The sequence below is a fragment of the Galeopterus variegatus genome, unplaced genomic scaffold (genome assembly GCF_000696425.1).
Source record: "Galeopterus variegatus unplaced genomic scaffold, G_variegatus-3.0.2 Scaffold3451, whole genome shotgun sequence".
NCBI lineage: Eukaryota > Metazoa > Chordata > Mammalia > Dermoptera > Cynocephalidae > Galeopterus > Galeopterus variegatus.
The window spans coordinates 273,505-279,122 of record NW_007729562.1 but is presented as its reverse complement, the minus strand read 5'-3'; the positions used below and the strand labels follow the sequence as shown (position 1 = coordinate 279,122).

Below are 5,618 nucleotides of genomic sequence, written 5' to 3'. Positions count from 1 at the left end.
TTCCATTTTAATTATAGGCAATCATTTAGAATGTCAAATTTCTTATTATACACATACCCAAACTCTTAATGGCATGAAGTTTGTTTATTCCTTCTGAGTATTCCTTCTTCAGGCTCTTTTTCAAGTTAGGTGAGATTTAATTCCAGGAACTCTACAGATTCAAACCGGAAGTCAGCCAATTTCAAAGCTTCTTTCCAGAAGAAAATAAAATTGCTGAAAATCATTACACAGTAGATAAACATAATTTATGAAGAAATACCCTGAGGTCTGTTTATGAAGAGTGATTTTCGAGCTGCGATGTTACCAGTGTGTCAATGGTCGGTCTCATTCCTTTTTATTTGGTCTTGGCTACCACTTTACCACTTCTCTGACTAATGGAGATGCTGGATCTCAATCAGCTGTTAGATGATGAATCTAGTGACCCCAGTGAAAGTTCATGGTGTGTGTAGGGGAGAAAAAGCAATAACTTTTCCTCACCTATCACACAGTTCATATCTGAGGCACTTGTAACAAAAGACAGATTTTTAACAAGAGAAAAGCACACAAATTTATTTGATATGAGTTGTACATGGCACAGGAACTTTCAGAAATGAAGACCTAAAGAAACAAGGAAATGTGTATTTTTCTGCTAATGAGGTTTGATGAAGAGTGGACAGTGGTGGAGAAGTGTGATTGGACAAGGGATATGCTGCAATGGTAACACACTGGGGCACTAAGCAAGGACTCTTTGTTCAGATTCTTCTTGGCCTCGCTGTGTCTTCAAGTATCAGGATGCTTCTATATCTAGGAATAGAAAGGGCTCCTCTGGAATGAAGGTCTTATGATCTACTCCAGGGGAAGGCCAGCTAGGTTTTATGTCCTGCTTCAGGGAAGAAGGTCAGAGAATTCTTTCCATGTTTTATGTTCTGCTTCAGAGTAGAAGAAGAAGGGAAGGTAGGAGTGGTCTTCCTGCTCCTTCCATTTTCTCAAATATCAAGGTACATTATTAGGGGGGTAGTGACTCTTGAACCCCATTGTATGAAAAGAAAAAAAGAGAAATAAATGGAGGAAGAAAGGAAGGAAGGAAAGAAGGAAGAAAGGAGGGAATAGAGGAAAAAATATCGGTTTACAGGTCAATTCTATTCTCAGTTGAGGAAACCTCCTTGCCATATGGCTTTTGGAATTCACTCTATTGGAGGTTTTATAGGAATACCATCACTTGCTTAGTACTAGATACCAAATGTGGAGAATATTTCACTTTTATGTGATTGAAGCATCATAAGATAGTAAAGAGAATATGGGTTTGGCAGACACACCTGGATTTGAATTAAGTCCCTGTCACTTACTACTCGTATCACCTTACGAGTTTCCTTCATCTCTCTGCAACAGTTTCCTCATCCATAAAATCAGTTTTCTGAGAGACTTAACAACCATTGCGAGTCATGCACCACATCTTATTCAAGGGGACTGAAATTTGTTTACAAGATAGTCATCAGCAAATTTTGAAGCATGGACTTTGCTACAGAAAGAATCTCTGTAAACTTCTACTTCTAACCATGATGAAGTAATAGAGATCAAAACAATGAAAAAAGCAGACAAAATATATGAAACAATGGTTTTCAGGACAACAGACATTGGACAACAAAAGACAATTAAAGATCCTTGAAAAAAGGGAAACAAATGATGTAAGCCCTATAATTATCCCAGGTTAATATCTGGGGAGAGTTTCAAGGCTCCTGAAGGAGAAGGGACCCAGGTGGAGCCCAGCAGAGTGAACTGGGAAAACAGAGCTGGGTGTCTAGGGAGGCAAAAGCAGCCAGAACTTGCCAGGAAGAGTACTGGATAGAAGAGACACACAGAAAGAACACCCTGGAGTTCTACTGAGGGTCTCCCTTGAGTCTGAGTACTGATCACTCTGTGTGTGTGTGTGTGTGTGTGTGTAAGACAGAGACAGAGACATGCAGAGAGAGAGAGAAAACTACCAAAGGCTCAGGAAGGAACCACCTAAAATGAATAGAGGAAATAGTACCTATAGCTCACATAGACCTAAAACAATGTTCTTCCCTTCACAGACTAGAAAATCTCATAACTAATGGGTTATCAGGTAGAATACACAGAAGGGCTTTGCCTCAGTAGTGGAACAATATTAGCTCTAAAATAAACACTAAAGAATATTTATAAAAGTAAGAATTTTGAGCACACACCAAGGTAAAGTTCACAATATATTCAATCAAAAATTACCAGAAATGCAAAAAGCAGAAAAATACAACCCATAACTAGGAAAAAAATCAATCAATGAAAATGAACCCAGAACTGTCACAGATGATAGAATTAGTGGAGTAGGACATTAAGACAGTCATAATGACCATATTCCATATGTTCTAAGAGATAGAGGTAAAGTTGAGCATGTTAAGTAGAAACATGATTTTTTTAAATAACCAAACGTTTAGAGATGAAAACTACAATGTCTGAGATGAAAAATAAACTAGATGGAATTAATGGCAACTAGGCATTGCAGAAGAAAAGATTAATGAACTGGAAGGCATACTATAAAAAATGAAAAAGAGTAAAAGCAGCTGAAGAAATAAGAAAACATACATACAGAGGAGGAAAGATGAGGATGGCAGAATATTTCTTGTTGAAAAAAATGCACATGAAATTATGTGACCAACATTTTTAAAGTACTCAAAGAAAAAACTGTCACCTAGAATTTTATACTCAGTAAAATATTTTTTGAAAACAAAGGTGAAAAAAAGACTTTTTCGGACATGCAAAAGCTGAAAAAATATTCATCAGCAGCAGATACACATAAGAAATCTTAAAAAATTGTTTAATGTCCCTTAATGTGGATCGGGTTGAAATATGGACCGATACACCATAATTAAGATCACTGAAAATGCTAACTATGTAGGTAAATATCTATGATTTTTTCCTTAATGTTTAAATTTGTTTAAATAATCAACTACTTAAAGCGAAAGTAGTAACAAAGAATTGTGGGACATTCAAAAGATCCAAATAGTGCCTCATTGCAAGGCTGAACTGGTTTCAAGCATTCTGCTCGCCTATTCTCCTCCTCTTCCTCTTCCAGTCAGCTACGGAAACTGTGAAGACCCTGAACCCCAAAGCCAAAGTGGTGTGAGACACTAAGGGGCTGCAATACATGCTGAGAACCAACTTGGGGCCTAAGGCCACCATGAAGATGCTTATTTCCGCTGCTGGAGCCATCAAGCTCGCTGAAGATGGCAATGTGCTGCTTCAAGGAAGACAAATCCAACACCCAACAGCCTCCTTGATAGCAAAAGTAGCAACAGCCAGGATGAGCCACCTGGTCACGGCACTACATCCAATGTCCCAACCACAGCAGAGCCGCTGAAACAGTTTAATTGCTAACATTCTGAAGCTGTTCATCCCAGAGCAGTAACAGAAGGATTTGAAGCTTCAAAAGAAAAAGCATTTCGCTTTTTGGAACAAGCCAAAGTAAGCAAAGAGATGGGCAGGGAAGCACATATAGATATGGCCGGGACACCTCTGTGTGCTAAGGTTCATGTTGAACTTGCCAATGTCATGACAGAAGCTGCGGAGGACTCCATTTTGGTTTTTAAAAATGAGACAAACCTATTGACCTCTTCATAGTTGAGATCATGGAGATGAAACATGACACCAGCTTAGTTAGAGGACTTGTTTCGGACCCTAGAGCATGGCATCCTGATATGAAAAAACAAATTAGTAGGAGATTTGTTCATCTTCACATGCAATGTGTCATTAGAATTTGTGAAATCAGGGGCCGAGCCCGTGGTGCACTGGGAGAGTGCGGCGCTGGGAGCACAGCAGCGCTCCGGCCGTGGGTTCGGATCCTATATAGGGATGACCGGTGCACTCACAGTGCTCACTGGCTGAGCGTGGTGCAGCCGGTCTCAAAAAAGGACAAAAAACAAAAAAAAAGAATTTGTGAAATCAGGGCAGAGCCCGTGGCACACTCGGGAGAGGGTGGCACTGGGAGTGCAGCAGCGCTCCTGCTGCGGGTTCAGATCCTATGTAGGGATGGCCGGTGCGCTCACTGGCTGAGCACGGTGCAGGCAACACCAAGCCAAGAGTTGCGATCCCCTTACTGGTCACAAAAAGGACAAAAAACAAAAAAAAAGAATTTGTGAAATCAGAAGTGAATTCTGGTTTTTTAAGTAAGAGTGCAGAAGAGAGAGAAACTAGGTAAACGCTCAAGGATAATTCATTGAAGGTAGAGTTAAAAAATAATGAAACTGACAAAAAGAAGTCTGTGGTGATTCAGACAAAGGATTTGTTGTTATTAATCAAAAGGGAATTGACTCCTTTTTGTTAGATGCTTGTGCCGAAAAAGGCACAGTAGCTCTACACAGAGCTAAAAAGAGAAATATGGACAGGCTGACTCCTGCTTGTGGTGGGGTGGCTCTAAATTCCTTTGATGACCTAAATGGTGACTGTTTGGGACATACAGAACCAGTTGAAGAGTATACAATGGGAGAACAGAAGCTTATCTTTATTGAGAAATGTAACAATCCTTGCTGTTGTGTGCTTCCAGGTGCTCTGATTAAGTATAAGTCCAGTGTCGAGGGCAGGACCATTTGGAGTCCAAGATTTGTTGATGTGTTTCTCATTATTCCCAAGGTTCTTCCTCAGAACATTGGTTTTGACCTTCAGGAAATATTAAAGTTAAAGCAGAAAATTCAGAATCAGGTCAACTTGTGGGTGCGGCCTTGAACACAGGTGAGCCATTGGTAGCAGCAGAAGCAGGCATACGGGAGCACTATTATGCAGAGCAGCAACTCTTCACTCCGGTCTGTGATTGCCACCAGCACTCTCCTGGCTGATGAGATCATGCAGGTTGGAATGTCTTCTCTGAAAGCTTGCAGCGAAGCTTCCCTTGTATCATCTGAATCATGAAGACTCTATAGGTTGACCCCAAGAATATTGCTATGGCATTTTTGCCCAAGCTTCAAATGATTTTCAAAGGAATTTTCTTTGAAAAAGAATATGAAAAAAGGAGAGAATACTGACATCTATTCAATTTCTGAAGTTCTGAAATTATAATTATAGTATTTTTTAAATTGCAGTAAAGTGTGCACATGTAAATGAGGCCTTTTCATCCAATAAACAGGATGTTTTGCTTTGGCTGCAATGACATAAAATTACATATTGGATAAGCATATGTCATCTACCTTGTTATTAAATATTCCTTGAAGAGCAAATTTTAATGGTTTATTACTCCTTCTTTTGGATGTATTTTAATTTATCCAAACGTTTCCTATTGCTAAGTATTAAAGTTTAAATTTTTTATGCTAATATAAATAACACTTAAGTAAATTAAGATTTTGAAAGCATCCCTATTTCCTTAGTATAAATTATTATGAATAAAATTATTGGATCAGTTGGAATTTCCATGCTTTTGAAATAGCCTTGCTAACATGCTCCCCCAGAAAAGTTAAACTGTGGTGGGTAGAAAGATGGGTGAACTACAAGCCAGGCAGTGAAAGAGCTGTAAGTATAAAATGATAAAAATGGAAATAGAGGAGGCAGAGGTATAGAGATGACTGAGGACATGGTGAGAGCCCCTGGACATTTGCTTATGCTGAAATACCCATCCCAAACCCTCCAGTGTCATCTTC

General features: G+C 39.2%; 1 pseudogene; it reads left to right on the top strand.

Moving 5' to 3' along the window:
- Nucleotides 1-3,088: 3,088 nt before the first annotated feature.
- Nucleotides 3,089-4,713, top strand: LOC103600760 (annotated as a pseudogene).
- The last annotated feature ends 905 nt before the right edge of the window (nucleotides 4,714-5,618 follow it).